The sequence below is a fragment of the Mustela putorius genome, unplaced genomic scaffold, assembly GCF_011764305.1.
Source record: "Mustela putorius furo isolate JIRA1106 unplaced genomic scaffold, ASM1176430v1.1 tig00000698_pilon_pilon_pilon, whole genome shotgun sequence".
NCBI classification, from domain to species: domain Eukaryota; kingdom Metazoa; phylum Chordata; class Mammalia; order Carnivora; family Mustelidae; genus Mustela; species Mustela putorius.
In genome coordinates, this window is record NW_025421449.1 from 9,213,512 (window position 1) to 9,231,297 (window position 17,786).

Consider the following 17,786-nt stretch of genomic DNA (forward strand, 5'->3'; position numbering starts at 1 on the left):
TGGCTGTGGTTAAGAACAGTGGGCTTGTGTAAACGCGTGTGCATGCATAAGTGGGTCTGTGGCCGTTTGAGTGTGCGTGTGTGAGACTGAGTGTGAGTCTGCAGCTGTATGCATGCGTGTACCGTTGTGTGTGCCTGTGTGTGGCCATGTGTGTGAGCACTACTGTGTGTGCATGCATATGAGTGCATTTGTGTGCATTTGTGTGAGCGTGCATGAGTGTGAACGCTGTTACATGTCTGTGCGTCTCAAGGCGTGGGTGTATGAATGTATGGGTGCACGTGTTTGTGTGTGTATATGCATGAGGAAGGGGAAGCGTGGAGAGCTGCCGTGTGGGTGTGCACGTGTGCCTGTATTGTGTGTGTGTGGATGAGTGAGTCTGAGCACATGCGCATAACGTGCAGAGGGGTGCGTGAGTGTGAGAGTGTGCGCGCGCACAGCCCTGCTCTGTCTCCTAGCAGCCTGCCCGCCCTCTCCCTCCCGCATTCTTCCGCGGCTGCCCCAAGGCTGCGCCCAGAAAGCAATCAGGACTCCCATTTGTATCCTGCCTGTCATCCACGAGGCTGGTGGGCAGGCGGGGTGAGGGGATGCCGGGCTCTGATTCTCAATGCCAAAGCCTCCCCTAAAATAGAGGACTTGGCGGTTGGGGGTGGGGGGGAGGCAGCCCCAGGCTTCCACCGTACTCCCAATTACCGGCACCTCCTGAGCGGCTTATGGAAAAGGCATTGGTTGCCATGAGGAAGATATTCCACTGGAGCATTCCCATTCCCCACAAAAAGAACCTTCTGCATATTATACACATTTTTCAATGTAATTATCCCCAGCCCACACACACAGCTTGGAGGATTAAAACATAAAATACAGTCTGCTCCCCGCACATGAGACCCGCACTACAACTGGCATCATAATAAATAAATGAAGTGGCCTCTCCTCTCCTTCCCCTTCTCCTCTGCCTCCCCTTCCTCCCCACTCCTTTCCCTCCTCCCTTCTCCTCCTCCGGCACCCCATTTCTTCTCTCCTCTTCCTCGTCATCCCGGTCCCTCTCCCTCCACCCCTGTTCCCCTCCACCTCTGCCTGGCGCTGGGCTTGTTTTGCTTCTGTCTCTGGATCCCATCCATCCCCTCCCGCGCTCCCAGCACAGCCCACAGCAGGCAGCATCGGCGCAAGGGGGGTCACCCCCCGCACGGTTGCTGCCACTGTGGAAGGAGGGTTTTGTTTGACAAGCCACCCAGGGCTCTGCTTGTGAGCCTGCCGCAGAGGGTTCACTGCGCAGAGTGCTGGCATAAGGGCAAGGGGTGCGGGGGGAGGAAAGAAGGAGATTTTATAAGCAAATGGCTTCGTGGATCATTGAAAGAACATTAGGAAGCGTCCCGGAGCACCTAAGACCCAACGCCTTGGTGCAAATGGATGGAAGGGCGTCAGCTGCGGAAGCCCGGGCTGCGGGCTGCGTGCAAACCGCTCCGGTTGCTAGGGAACGCCCTGAGAACCGTTTGTCTTCGGGCTGCAGATCCTGGATCCACCTGGGGTTTCCAGTTCTAGAGCCGCTGCCAGCCGGTAGTGCCAGCTTCAGCGGGGAGATGGGAGCAGGAGACCTGTGTGGCCTGGAGCTGGCGGGGCATGAGGGCGGAGGCCGGCCCTCCCCGAGATCAAGCATGCACTGGAGGCGGGTGATGGGCAGCCCACACTGTGATTTCCTTTCCACAGAAATGCTGGTACCCAGCTTGGCACACGGGCTGGGGCTGCCAGGATTCAACCTGCTAGTGACAGTGCTCCAGTTTGGAGCCTGGACCTGGTTAGTTCCGACCCCCCCAGCCCCCCGACCTGCCCCCGTCTTCCTCCGGCGTTCCCTGGGCTCTCTACCCAGCAGCCCAGACCAGGGCATCACGTTCTTGCACACATGAACTCTTCGGGCGAGCAGGTGGTATGGATTCCTCCTCTGAGCCCAGCAGGGCACCTTCAGTACTACTTAAGCTTAAATCGTAGAAGATGTGGGTGTGGTCCTTGTCTGCACCAGTTAGGTGTTTGAGGTTAGGGGTAAGGAGCTGGTTCTGTTCGCTTTAACTTGTACTACAGGTGGATGGTTCTAGGTTTTGGCTCAGGTGCCGATAGAATACTTTTCTAGTGGTCTAAGTCAGTCTTGGGTAGCAGAAAATGTTGGTGGATTTGAGTTCCCATCATGAGATGGTAGCAGACAAGGCATAGATCCCAACTGATCAGTTTCCTTATCTGTAAAGTGGGCTCATGGTGGATTAAAAAAGATAATGTAGAGAAAGCACCTATCCAGGTGAATGTTCCCATTCTTCAAAGCCTGGGCCCCAGGGCTGGCTGTCCTCCACCCAGCATCCTTGCTCACCTACCTTCTATCCTGACAGGCCCCGCCCTCCAGCCCTCCAGCCCTCCAGCCCTGGAACCTGCCTGGATTTTCCATTCTGAACCTGGGCCAGAACTTACCCTGTTGGTAAAGCACTGGCTAAAGGCTTAAGTTTTCAAGAAATCTGCAGCTGTTTTCCTGGCTTTTCTGGCAATCTGGTGACTGCTCACAGACCTGCTTGCCCAGGCTGAAAGCAGAGCCCCAGGGTCACCCAGAGGCTACTTCCTTTGCCCTGCTACACAGGCCCTGTGACCCCCAGAGACAGAGACTTAGCCCAGCACACTTGTTTTTTTTGGGGGGGGGGTGGGTGGGTAATGCCACCAAAGCGATGCCTGACACAATTTCCCTCCAACACAGAAAAGAAGAATATAGTGTCATCTTGTCAGTCCCTTTTTGCTGTCTCTGCGATCCATCTGTGGGGAGGGGAAGGATGTAGGGAACTAAAGATTCATTAGGCACCTTGCTGCTGGCTCGGGTCCTGGCACACTGAGCTGCCCAAGAAAATATTTGTTGAGTGGAAGACTAGATGCCTTTAGGCTATAATCTCACTGAGGAACTCCTGGTCAACCTAAGAGGTTTTGTATCAGCCCCATTTGCAGATGAGGAAACTAAGGCTCAGGGGAATTCAATGTCTTGCCCATAGTTGTATAGTCAGCTCATGGAGCTCAAACTTCAGCCATGGAGACCCTTGGGTTTCAGCCACTCAGTGGTGTCCTGGCATTTTCTTGGCACCAAGGTGACATAAGGGGACAGAGCACAAAGCTTGGAGTATCAGCCGAATGGCCCAGGCTGAGGGCGTGATTGGGAACAGTCATCAGAGCTTTTCCCGGCCTTGTTGGATATAGTCAATGACAAATCCAAGGAGGGTAGAAGTGGGTAGAGAAGGATGGGGGAGGGAGAAGCCAGGAGGAGAAGGTTCAGGAGGAGTCAGCTCATCTGGTCCCAAGGCCCCCCACTCAGAAAGGACAGAGTCTGTCTACAGGGGTGGTTTAAAGGACAGGCCAGCTGGACCCCAGCAGAGGGTGCTAGTTTGTGTAGAGCCCTACAACTCCCTAGAATTGCAGGAAGACGGAGTCTTTCTTGTTCACTAGGACTCCACGGTGGGGTTAGCTCCTATGGGCAGGAAAACACTGTGAGCAACTGTGAACAGTGGGAGGTGGTGGTGGAGAGATGTCCCCCCCAGGGCAGACCTGAGTACTGATGGGTTCGGAGCAGACAGCCCCCAGATATGCCGCTCTGGCGTACTGATTATTTTGAATTAAATTGATATAAGAGACGGTGATGCAAGAAGGACATTCTGACCGCCATTGTCTCTCTGAAAGCAGGAACTGTGTTCCCCGGGCGAGGGGTACCGTCCCTGCACCTGGAGGCTAGCGGCCATCCGTATGGTCCGAGATAGGAAATTTGGGGCCAAGAAAGTTAGAGAAATAAACCCTGTGACTTCTTCATTAAGTTGCTCCCCAAGCCGAAACTTCTTTGTCTTGTCTGTGCTTCAAAAATTCATTGTTTCTCTTCCTAAAAGGTATAAAAGCTGCCTGCCTTGGTCACGTCTTTGGGACTCAAGTCATTGGGGGTAATTTATACAAAATTCAATTAAATTTGTTTTTCTCCAATTAGTCTGTCTTTCATTATGGGGGGTGGAGTGTCTCAGCCAAGAACCCAGGGACACTTTTGCCGAGGGACACTTTTCCTCCCCTATTTTAGTAAGCCGTCCTCATTCCCCTGCCTACTACAGAGGGTGAACACGGCCTTGCCTGCAGGACTTCTGGCTGCTGAATGGGTTATGTACCTTTGGGCTTGGGCGAGAGCTGAATAGCTCAGAGCAAGAAAGGAGGAACTAAGGCAGTTTCCCTCTTCCCCACTTTGCACCCTCCTGACCAGCAGAGTCCTGCCTGGTTTCTAAACCCCCACTCAATCGATATTTGATGAACGTTGGTGTGAAATTATATTACATTCAGCCCAGAGTTCCCAGTTGACTCAGGAGTGTTTGGGGGAGTGATCAGCCACCCCGGACACCCTCCTTCTGCATATTTAACCCCTGCAAAGGAGAGACTGTGGGTGTAGCAAACGTCGTGCATGGCCGTGCTCAGCCCATGGTATCTGTAATGGCAACAGATGAGGGCATGAGGAGAGAATCTCCCACGGCTGGTGACGCAGGTGACAACTGGGCCACCTGTCCTCATGGTGTGCTTGTATAAATCAAACACCAAGCTCCCCCTACCCCCCATCCCCTCTGGATTTGGAGCCCTTGGCTGTTACTATGGTGTGAACTCTCCTGCCACGGCTGATTTTGAGCTCCTTATTTGGTATCACCGAGTCCAGAATTGGAAAGGGACATGCTTTTGCAAAGCCAAAGGGGCCAGTTCCAGCACACCAGTGCGACGCCCGCAGGCGCAGCTCTGTCTCTGTCTCCACTCCCCGAGGGAAACCAGAGACAGAGACAAAGACTGAAAAATGTAGTGACGTAGGTCATGCATCTGAAAACTGTTTGTTAAAAGGGTAAAAAAACATTAAAAAAAAGAAGAGTCAAGATCTTCAGGAGATAGAGCAGAGGGAGTGATAAAATATTCTAGTTTTTAATTCTGCCTCCAATTTCAAGCTTTAGTTGCGTAAGGAAGCCAGGGGAGGAAGGCAGTGGAGGCGTGTGAGCCCTTCTGTGTCCACGGTACGTGGGGGCTTGTCAGGGAGGGGTGGTGTCCTGCAGGAAGGCTGGAACTTGACTGCTGAGGACAGCGCCCTTGCTTGCTGACCCGCAGCAGCCTCCCTGCTCAGGGCCCAGAGGTGCGTCAGAACATCTCTTCATGGAGCAGCTAGAACTTTATGTACCCTTTTTGCAGAGACCATTAATGCAGATCCCTTAAAGAGGGCCGTGCCGTCAGTGGGAGGGGGATGCAGACCTAGGGGCCTCTCTGAGGGGCAGAGGTCAGCGCCTTTTGCTTGCCCAGTCCACTCTTCTTGCACTGGGTCATGAGAGTCCCCAGCCCTCACTGCTACACTGAGGGACCTGCTCAGAATTTCCTGGGGACCTGCAGAAGGACTGATGCATCCTTCATAGCTGGGGGCACGGTCAGGTCTTCAAGGCCTAGCTCCACAGCCACTTCCTCCATGTAGTTCGCAGGGATTGGACCTCTCCAACTCTCTGAGCTCTTGGCTGTGTTCTCCCCTTTCTTCTCTTTAAAGACGGGGCTTCTATCTGAATCTCCGTGTCCATCATACCAAGCAGTAAAAGATGAGCAGCCATGTCAGCAGGGAGATGGGCTGATGTGAATATCTCCTTTGCTGTTGGGGGAATGGAGGGCCATGGCTACCCCCTTTCTCACACCGTATCGTACATCCTACAGTTTTCCCAGCTGTTACAGCTTTTCCTGCTCCCTGGATGCTTATCTATACTAGAATGCCTTTCTGCCCATTGTTTATCTGGCAGGCTCCTATGCATCCATCAAGACCCATTCCAACAGCTCCTTCTGTGAAGTCATAACGTTTATTCCTTTCTTCCATCTGCTGTGAGCAGAAGGATTCCTTACCCTCTGGAACCCCCGAGCTGCTCAGTGCCCACTTCTGCAACTGGTCCTGTGACCCGAACTGCAATACTTTCCCCTAGTCTCCTCTCTCTCTGAGGCCTCCTTCTGATTGGGACTGTGCCTGACCCTGGGAGACATTGCCCTATAACCCTGGAGCAGGAGACAAGGGAAGAGAGTGCTGGACTTCTGAATTCTGGAGTTGATACCCTGCCTTGAGGAGGCTATGCTTTTCTCCACTCGTCTCCCCAAACACCTCACTCCCCTAGACAACACACATGCCTGTGGGGCCTGAAGAGGGTCCTCTAGTTTGACCTGAGGCCTCCAGGGTAGGACTCTGCCCATTGGAACCTAGAACTGGGGCCTCCCTGATTTTATTCTTCACAGTTTAATGCTTTAAAAGAAAAAAAGGTTAGAATATACATTTCTGGATTTTGATAATTTGGGCTTCATTAAAATTGGAATCCATGCTCACAAAAGATACCAGGCAGACAGTAAGAAGGCAAGCCAGAGAGCAGAAAAAACTCATAGTAATTGTATTTGACAAAAGACTTCTAGCCAGAATATATTTAAAAAATCTTTCAAATGAACAAGAAATGATAGCCCACAGAAAAATGAGCAAAAGATTTGAATAAATACTTTACAAAAGATTTTCTTGACATGTCCAATAAACAGAAGGGGTCAACCTCAATGGTTATTAGAGAAATGCAAGTTAAACCCACAATGAGATGCCACTCTTTACAACGGCTAAAATCCAAAGGGCTGACAATACTAAGTGTTGACGAGAGTGTGGAAGAACTGGAACTTCATACACTGCCACTGAAGGTGGAAAGTGCTCCAACCAACACGGAATGCTGTCGGGTTCTATGAAAGTGGAACCTGCAGGTAGCGTAGGAGTCAGCGACTCCACTCCTATGAATCAACACAATGTAGATGCACACATACGTTCATCAAAAGTCATGTGCTAGATTGTTCATAGCCACATTATCCGTGATAGTCAAAATGAAAAATCCATATGGATACCAATGGGAGAATGGATATATGAAAATATATACAGCATGCTACGGAATTCTTATGCAGCAAAAATGAACAAACCATTCCTGTACATGGTACAGATGAATCTCAGAAACATACTGTAGAACCAAGAAGTAAAACCCCTAAAAGTGCATTCTATGTGATCTCACCTACATAAAGTCCCCAAACAGATAACACTGAGAAGACGTCAAGAGAATGGATATCCTTGAAGCTGAGTAATAACTGGGTGGTCTAGGTGGATGTACAGATAGAGAGCTTTGTACCTGTTTCTTTCTGTATATATAATAAAACATATACTCTTTCTGAAGCATTTGAGAATCTGAGACCTCCTGCCCTTTTGTTCTTAAATATTTCAGTGTATGTCTAAATATTTCAGTGTATATTTCCAAAGACTGAGGAGTCTCTTTTAAAACCACAGCACAGTGATAAAAATCAGAAAACATAACATTAATATAATAGTATTATCTAACCCACAGCTTATATTCTAATTTCATCAGTTGTGCCAATAATGTCATTTATATTCATTTTTTCCCAGTCTTGGATCCAGTCCAGGCTCACGCTTCACATTCAGTTGTCATTTCTTTTTTTTGACTCCTTTGATCTAGAACAGTTCTTCAGGCTTTTTTTTTTCTTTCTTTTTGTTTCTTGACCTTGATATTTCGGTAGGCAGGGCAGTTGCTTTGTGGAATGTCCCTCAGTTAGGCATCATGAGATATTTTTTCTCAGGGTAAGACCCAGACTTCCCATTTCTAGCAGGAATTCCATGGAATTGTGTCCCTCCCAGCATGCCGTACCAAGGACCAGGTAAGGTAGATCTGTCTTGATATTGGTCATATTGACTTTGATCCCTTGGTTAAGGCTGTATCTGCTAGATCTCTTCTTTATAAAATTTCTTTTTTCCCTTTGTGATAAGTCAATAGCTTATGGGGAGATACATTTACATTCTGTATGTCCTCCTGAGCACCTGCTCTATGCCTGGCTCAGGGAGCAGGGAAAAGGGGTGGCCAGAGTACCATGGTCTGTAAGGCATGGTCTGCAAGGCAGGTACACCTCATGCCTTGCAGGCTTAGCCCACAGAAGGTACTAATAGATAACACTCAAAGACCAGCTTTGTACCAGGAACTATGGTAAATGAGTTCAAACATAATTTCATTTCAACCTGACAACAACAACCTTGAGAGGAGAAAATCAAGTACATATGTTACTTGCCCACATTTAAATATTTCAGAAATAGCAGTGGTAGTAATAATATGACCAGTAATAGCGAATATCCTTTAGCACTTACTTTCCACTGCCAGGCCCTAAGTGCCTCACCTAAATCCCTATTTTATGGGAATTACTTCTGTCTCCACTTTACGGAGGAGAAAATTGAGGCTCATAGGTTAAGTTACTTGCCCATGGCCCCTCTGTTGGTAATCAGGGTGTCTGTCTCCAATGCCACATTCTTAACCCACTTTTTTTTTTTTTAAGATTTTATTTATTTATTTGACAGACAGATCACAAGTAGGCAGAGAGACAGGCAGAGAGGAGGGAGCAGGCTCCTGCTGAGCAGAGAGCCCGATGCGGGGCTCGATCCCAGGACCCTGATATCATGACCTGAGCTGAAGGCAGAGGCTTAACCCACTGAGCCACCCAGGTGCCCCTCCAATGCCACATTCTTAACCATCCCCTCCCTATGGCCTCTCCAAGGTGGTACTAAATTCTGGGTAGGCTCACCTGAGCTATTGCTTCTGGTCTGTTTCTTCCTCCACTTCAAGAACGGTTTCCTTGGAACCATTCAAGGCTCAAGGTGAAGGACTGTGCCTGGATCAGGGTAAAGAGCAGAGGAGTGCTACATGGAGGCCAGCTGGGAGGTGGCATTGGCGACAAGGGGTGGTGCCCTGGGAGGGAGCAGGAAGGGCTCCTGGGCATGCAGCATCTTGTTAAGACTCAAGCTACAGCTCTCATCCCAGACCTGCTCTTGCCCTGCCCTGGCCTCCAGAACTTCATCCCTGGTTCGTGCAGGAAATGGAGCCTTGAGGCTGGGAGCAGCTCCTTACCATTAACGTGTGACTTTTCTAATGAGCTTTTGGGTTTCAACTGAATGCCTGTCGGTCACGTGCCAATTTCTATGACACTCTCTATTGGCCCGCTCATGTCACCAGGGCCCGAATTAGGTGCCACCCTAATTTGTCCTGGTCACTGGCCTTTTAGCATCATTAGGTTCAGCAGAGGGAAGGCTGTGTTTAAGGCTTGGCATGAAGGAAAAACATGCAGATCTCTGTTGCCAGGCTACAAATGACTCTTTTCCCCCCTTACAAGACGTAATAATGATTAAAAAATACTCAGTTGTTTGGCGGGCTTCTGGGTGGCTTAGCTGTGAATATTCCAGGGTCAGGAGAAATCTTGCCTTTCACAGATCCTGCTGCTTCTCCAAGTTCCTTTGGTTTTGGACCTTTACTTTATGTGTCTTTTGAAAAAAGAGAAGATGGCGACCTCTGATCAATGAAAAAGTCAGCATCCTTTTCCCAGGGAGACACAACCCCTTGCTATCTGATTCCTCTAGTTGAATGGAATAGGGCAGAGTTCCCAAAAGAATTGAGGTAATAGTATTCCAAGGGGCAGATCTAAAGTCATGTGGAGGAATGGAAGGGTGAGTTCAAGAAGACAGAGTGTCATAATTGCAAGAGAACACCAACTGCCCAATAAGTGGGGGGCTGGGAAGTGGGAGGGAAAAGACTTCATGCTGGAAGCTGAGAAGCCAGCCAAGGAACCTGCCACTATCCTGACGGTTACCTCCTCCCTGGAGCCAGGTGTGGTCATCTAGTGCAAAAACCCAGAGTCTGAGTGCCCATCAGATTGGTTCTGTGGAAGAGAGAAGGCTGGCTCGCTTACATTTGCAAACACGATCTGGAGAACTCCTGGCCATGATGCTAGAAGGGTACCAGTCCCCATGGGGAGGGCAGCTTTACGTGTCCTGGGTTTCTGAATTTTTCTGTAGTTCTATTATTTTTGGTAAAAATAACACCCTCAATGTGAGTCAGTTTGCATTTGTGTTTCTGAGACTTTTCCCACAAATATATTCATAATTTAAAAATAGCCCTTGCCAGACTCCATCCAGCTTTTGCAAGTGTTGCTTTGGTTTGAGTGGTGGGGACAGATCCTACCATTCATTGAAAGCCTACCTTCACAAAGTATTCCACTCCACAAAAACCCTGGGGATTGGGGCAGTCATTGGTTCCTCCCTTTAATAAACGATAACACCAAGCTCAAAGCCTTTGCTACTCTCGCAGGTCACGTGGCTAATAAATGGTAGGAATGATGTCAAGGAGACTCCAAAATTTATGCATCACCCACAACCATTACATAAAACAGCCTTGAAGGGAAAAATTCAGTGCCCTTTCCATGGGCGTCCCCAATCTCTGGGGACAAGAACAATCATCCCCTTAGCCTTTCATTCTCTCTCTTTCTTCTCATCTTCCTGTGCAGCCACTATCTTCTCACCAAGTCTGTGTTCCAGCACAAAGAGACCTGCTTCCACTTTTTGAAGAGTTTACCTTCCCTGGAGTCATAGTTCCAGATAATTCCATTCAAGCATATTTCTCTCTCTGAGAAATTCTCACTACAGATTGGAGTAGCCTGATTAATCAGGAAGAATTTAGCAGCAAATGCCATCAGACGTCCCACCATTGCCTTTCAGCAGGGGAGAGCCTTTGCTCTCCTTGGCATCATCTGTGATCAGGACTACCTGTGAGGACACAGAAGGGAGGCAGTTAATCAGCACCACCATTTCATCCTGTATAAAATGTCTCCCATCAGGTTGCAGACCCGCCGGTTCCACTAAGACCACAATCACACCAATTGTGAAGGCTTCGGAGTCAGCACAAACCAGCTCGCCATGTGTTGTTGTTGAGAACACCATGCAAATCTCTCATGCCAGTCACCTGTGAGTTGATTGAAGTGGTCATTGACTGGTTAATTCGCTTTCAGCCTTGGAGAGCTCGTGTAAATTGATGGTCTTAGACATTAATTAAAAATGCGTATCGTCTCAGTCTCCTGACACTGGGTCTTATGAAAAGAAGGTTTAGCCAGACAGGTAGAACCGTTGGGCACTGTTGATTCTTTGTTGGAATGCATTTTCAAAGAGATAACTTGGCCTGGATATTAAAGTTGAGTTTCCCTTGAGTCAAGGGTTTATTCACTCATCCTTTGGACAAATATTTAGTGAGTACCATGCAGTGTACTAGAACATTGCTAGACGATGGAGACGCAGCAATGAAGATGTAGCTCTCACGCCCGTGGAGCTGACATTCAAGCTCCATTCAAGGAAAGAGTCTGGTTACCTCACCTTCAGGATAAAAGCCAGGGCTTGAGAGCAGTTGGTTGATCTTCCCCACAGAAGAACAGATCTCAGCACCCATGATTTGAGCTTATTACATTTCAAAATTCAGCCTTGTAGCATGGTGTCTCTCGGTGGTAAAGAAGCAAAAGCAAAACCCCAAACAAGTCACTCTGAAAAGAAATAGATGACCATAAGAGGTAGGGCCCAGGGGGAGTTCCTGGAATAGTCCGGGAGTTGAGGGCAGTGCAGTAGGATGGAACAGGTGCAGTGAACTTGAAGGGAGGTCCCGGAAAGTCAAATACCCTCTTGCCTGGTGGTATGAGCCTAGACTGGTCAATGTCACCTTCTGAGTCTCAGTTTTCTCAACCATACATTTGGGATGGTGCTTCTTCCCTCATAGATTATCGTGGGAAATCAGTAATACACCTTATCAAAATCCTTTGGTATTTAGCAAGACCTCTACATATGCTCAGCTCCTTTACCTTCTCCTTTTATAGTCTGTCTGTGGCTGAGTACTTTTCACTCTGTTGTCCATGTTAACAGCTTACATGCAAACTTCCATCTCCTTTCAAAAGAGCCTGGAAGACTCTGGAGAGAAGCTCCTTCCTTTATCTCAAATGACAATTTATATTCCTCTCATCTGGGTCATTGGAAGAGTGAAAAGGGGAACTGTTAATAGTCACACATGAAAAACAGGCATAAACCAGGATTGTTTGAGCCAACAGGGTCATATGTCCACCTTCCACTACTGGTTGTCAGCTCTAGGGGTTGGTATAGGAGATAGGAAAGTTGCTTCTTCACAGAACTCTAGCCTTATGGTACAGCTAGATGAGATGGACTGATAAATCTCTGGTGGGCAGAATTTTATGATAACCACTGCCCCAATTCTGTGCACAGACCCTGTGTCATCTTATTTGGAGTGTGGGTGGGACCTCTGAATATGAGGGGATAGTACTATCATGTGTAATCTATATTTGGAAAGGTGAAAATGTTCTGGAGAGATAGTTAAAGTCCCAAATCAGGGACTTTGGGTTTGGGTTAATCAAAGGGGAGATAATCTTGGGTGGGTTTGACTTAATCAGGCAAAAGGGTTTACTAGAAATATATGGTCTTTCCTGAAGAAGAAATGAGCCAGAAGAAGAAAGAAATAAGCTGCATTATGGCAGGAACCTACTGGCAGCTTCTAGCTTCTGACCAATGACCAACAAGAAAATGGCAACATCATTTCCACAGAGTTGCAAGGAGAATCCTCCCAACCACCTGAGGGAGCAAATCCTTCCCCAGTTAAGCCTCCAGATGAGAACACAGCCCAGATGACATCCTGATTCCAGTCCATGAGATCCTGAGTGGAGAACCCAGTTAAGTTGTGTATAGACATTTGACTTACAGAAATTGTCTGATGAAAATGGACATTGTCTTAAGTCACTGAGTCTCTGTTAGTTTGAAAACACAGCCGGAGGAAACTAATACCAACTCCAAACTCACTATGCCACGTTTGCCATCAGCCCTTGTGCTCATTTGAGCCCACCCACCCAAGACACCATCACTCTTGCTTTTCCAAGTCCCTGATTCTCCGGATCCCACACCAGGCCTTGTTTCTCTAGGCCACACTTATCCTTCCTACTCAAGGTTCCTGGTACTTCTTTGTCGACATGCTGACTCTGTGTCAGTGCTCCTGTGTCTGTGTATATTCCTTGGTTTAGCCAACTTTTACTGAATGATTCCATGCATCCCACACTATGTAAAGGCCGAACCCAATGCCTATAAGAAAAGCACCAATGACTCTTCTACAGTTGAGGAGAGGAAGACTGACAGCAAAGTGGCTCATCCAGAGTCAGTCAGCCACTGAGTAGTGGAACCAGAATTTGAACCAGAAACTTCTTTCTTCAAAATCTGTTCTCCTTCTACCATGCCTGCTGACCCATTCAACTGCTGGGATTCCCCAGATCCCAAAGGCCTGAATTGCTGGGTGAATCCTTGACACTTTAAAACATACTTCCAGAGAATTCATCCCAGGTGATCCTCCCAGAAACCATGTAAATCATTTTTACCTGCAATTTACAGATGAGAACACGGAGACATGAGAACATTTGTTCATTCATTTACTCATTCTACATCATTTACTGAATGTCTAAAAGGTGGCTTATAGTACTAGGCCCTGGGATATGGAGCAGAAATGACTCTGATCTCAGGGTGCTGACAGTCCAGATGTGTAGGAAGAGATGTGTAGCAGACCCTTGTCCCAGTTCAGGATAGAATCTTCAGTGCTGGCCTAAGTTAAAGCTCAGAGAGAGAAGCTTGACCCAGGCATGAAATGGGGGGCAGAATCAGAAGGCTTCTAGGAGGAAGAGGAGGGCAACCCAAGGTACTAAGATTTACCCTTGCAGCAACCAGGGGTAGGAAGCAGGTGGTCTCATCCAGGGTGTTCAGCTGTGCAGGCAGACACAGCCTGTAGTGTGGGCAGAACTCCCACTGCACTCCACTGCCTCTCAAGGTAGATTGAGGCCACTGGTAGGAGGGACACCCACAGATGTGTCTCTGCATGTCCCAAAGTTTAATTCTTCTGGTGTTTCTGGGATCCCACCTAGCCCCTAATGGAGGCAGAAACAGATACATACTACCTTCAAATAAATACACTCACACACACACACACACACACATATTTGTGCTCCCCCACGCAAACATGTATGTATATTCCCCCATACATATATATGCATACACCTACTTACACACACAGACACATACATATGCTATGCACACGTATGTACACATACAACTTTATTCATACATATATACATTCACACGGACACAATATACATGGACTACTTACATGTTTACACACACACACACACACACACACACACGCATACTCATGTTCTCAGGAAACCAAACAGCAGACCCTAGCTCAGCAGAGCCAATGAGGTGCCCGGGGAATTGGTTTTTATTATGCAGAACAGAAAGGCAGGTGACCGACTGTCAGATGCAGTCTTGTCCCCAGTCGCCTATTGAGAACCAAACAGACAGCACTGTGGTTTCCAGGCAAATTCCAGCTGCTTCCCTGGCGCCCAGGGTACATAAACCCAAGAAGCCAAATGATGATTTTCCCCTTCAGAAGAATAACATTGCCTCGCCCTCCCTCCCCGGGCGAGAAAGGTTTCTGTAGCACTCAGTCCCCGCGTAGGCCAGGCAATCCCGTCAGGATGAAGGGCTGGCCGAGGAGCCAGGCAGCTCCATCAATTTCTCCTGTAAAGCCCAGAAGAAATTTGGTCACAGAAAATCCCTTCCCTCTTTGCTAATAAAACTTATCAGTGCAGGGCAGGAGGCTGGGAGGAGAGGGACCGCAGACAGTCGCCTTGCTAAATTACTTGGAGAAATGGCCCCGATCAGCCATCCAGGGGGAAGAAAGGCAAGAAGCAATATAGCATTTATTGAGCCTGACTTTTTTCACCTAGGTACTCCCGATCAGTTTTTTCAGCGGCTCTGTGAGATTGCATTAGCTCCATTCCCTAGATGAGGAAACTGAGGCTCAGTGTGTACCAGAAAGAACATGGGTTTTGGAAAAAACCCAGTATGTGTCAGAGCCCTGCCCTGCTCCCTTGTCTGCTGCATGGCTCAGATTGGTGGCTTTGCCTCCTTGCGTTGCAATCATTCTGTTAGCACCCTCCACCTGGGTGGGCTGATTCAAGATCAAGTGTACCATGTGGGTAAAACACTCAGAACAAGCACTCAGGACATGTTCATTCCATGTCCTTGTTCTTTCTGGCTCCCGTCTCTCCACTGAGCCTCCGAGTAATTTTCTGCCGTCCTCCTCTAGAGCGATGGGTGAGCCCCCATGGCCCTGGGACCTAGGTCTCCTGTGAGTTTACCAAGCAGGCATTGGGCTGGCACCCAACACCTCACCCTTCTCACTGGAGCGTGGGGAGGAACCTGGGGGGAACGAGAGCCCCAGACCCGTACAACAAACAAGGGAAGTCAGAGAAGCGAGCCATTCTTCCCCAAAGTGCAGAGAGGACTCTCAAGTTCTTGATGGGGAGGACCTCGGACCCTTTGGTGTCTTTGGGTTGGCTGCGTTTGCTTTCAGCCTCATGAGCCAGGGGGCCCTGGTATCAACGCACACTCTAAGGGCTTCCTGTGAAAGCCCTCATCTGTAAAACCCAGAATCTGCCCAACAACTGGGAAAGAATAGGGCCTCTGAGGCCGTGAAACGTGGAAGTCCCAAGTAGGCAAACCAGTCTGGAATGGTGTGGTTTTCAGGAAGCAATGGACGAAAACGCAAAAGGAAATGTGGGCTAAGGAACAGGGGAAATCCCCTGTAGGAAGATGTATTGGACTGTGAAATAGTATTCCACAGGAAGTGGGGGAGGGGTGCCCGGAGGTATTTAAAGCCTCGCTGGCCTAAGTAATAGAAGCCGCATGGTGAATGGAGTGGCCAAGAATGGCCTCAGGGGAGCAGCCGCCTTTCCTTTATAGGTCCTCTCTATACGGATGTAATTTCCAAGCCTGCTTTAGCGTTCCACAGAGCGGCACTGCTCTTGCCAGGCAGAGAGGGTGTTCATGCACGGCTCAGAAAAGCCAGCAGGATTTGCAGTGGGCACAGCCATCCCTTTGTCAACAGGGTGGGAACCCCCAATAAGCAGATCTACGGAGTCGACACGATCCCTATCAAAATCCCAACCGCCTCTTCTGTAGAAATTGACAAGCCCATCCTAAAATTCACGTGGAATTCCAAGGAAATCAAAAGAGACTAAATGATCTTTAGGAAGAAGAGCAAAGTCGGAGAACCCTCACTTCGCAGTTTCAAAACTTACCACGGAACTCGAGTGATGGAGACAGTGTGGCCCTTGCACAAAAGCAGATTAAAAGATCAGTGGGGCGCCTGGGTGGCTCAGTGGGTTCAAGCCTCTGCCTTCGGCTCAGGTCATGATCCAGGGTCCTGGAATCGAGCCCCACATCGGGCTCTCTGCTCCATGGGGAGTCTGCTTCCCCCTCTCTCTGCCTCTCTGCCTACTTGTGATCTCTCTGTCAAATAAATAAAATCTTAAAAAAAAAAAAATCAATGGGGTAGAACTAAGAGTCCATAAATAAAATTCTCTCATTTATGGCCAACTGATTTCTGACAAGTGTGCCAAGGCGTTGGCACTTCAGTGGGGAATGAATAGCTGTGTTAACGAATGATTCTAGAACGACTGGTATCCACATGCAAAAGAATGGGGAGGGATTCTTACGTCACACCACGTGCAAATGGGTTTATAGATCTAAATATAAGATCGGAAACTGTAAAACTCTTAGAAGAAAACATAGGAGTAAATCTCCATGACCTAGGGTTAGACAGAGGCAACAACAAAAAATTGATAGTTAGGGATTTCTCAAAATTCCAAACTTCTGTGTTGCCAATATCATAAGAAAGTAAGAAGACAAACTGTAAAATGGGGGGAAATATTTGCAAATTGTGTATTTGATAAAGGACTAGTTCCAGAATATATAAAGAACTCACAAGTAAATAACAAAAAGAAAACTTGTTTTATTTTTTTTCTTTTAAAGATTTTCTGTTTGTTCATTTGACAGACAGAGACCACAAGGAGGCAGAGAGGCAAGCAGAGAGAGAGAGGAAGAGAAGCAGGCTCCCTACTGAGCAGAGAGCCCGACACGAGGCTTGATCCCAGGACCCTGGGACCATGACCTGAGCCGAAGGCAGAGGCTTTAACCCACTGAGCCACCCAGGTGTCCCAGAAAACTCATTTTTAAAAAATGGGCAAAGAGTGGGGTACTTGAGTGGCTCAGTCAGTGAAGTGTGGGTTCTGGGTTCAAGGCCCACGTCAGGCTCCCTGCTCAGTGGGAAGCCTGCTTCCCTCTCTCCCTCTGTCTACTGGCTCATGTTCTCACATTCTCTCTCTATCTCAAATAAATAAAATCTTAAAAAAAAAATGGGCAAAGAATATCAACGGATATTTCTTCAAAGAAGATATAAACACATGAAAAAATGATCAACATGGTTAGTCATTAGGAAATATATGAAAACCACAATGAGATACTTCTTCACACCCACGAGCATGATGCAAATTAAAAAGACAGATAACAATTGTTCTCAATGGTGTGGACAAGCTGGAAGCTTCAGTCATTGCTGGCAGGGGTGTGGAACGGTATGGCAGCCACTTTGGAAACATTTTGGCATTTCCTCAAGGTGTTAAACACGGAGTTACCAGCAACTCTACTTTCAGGATATACCCAAGAGAAATGAAAACATATTGCACATTGATGTTCATATTAGCAATATTCATCATAGCCCAAACATGGAAAAACCCAAATGCCTATCAACTTATGATTGAATAAACAAAATGTGATATAACCACACAACGGGACATTACTCACCTTTAAAAAGTAATGATGAGCCTTGAGAACACGATGTTAAGCGAAAGAAACCGGAAATAAAGGACCACATAATTGTTTGATTCCATTTATTGTAAATGTCCAGAATGGGAAAATTTATTGAGACAAAAAATATGTTAGTGTTTGCCAGGGACTGGAGGCATGGGGAAAATGGGAA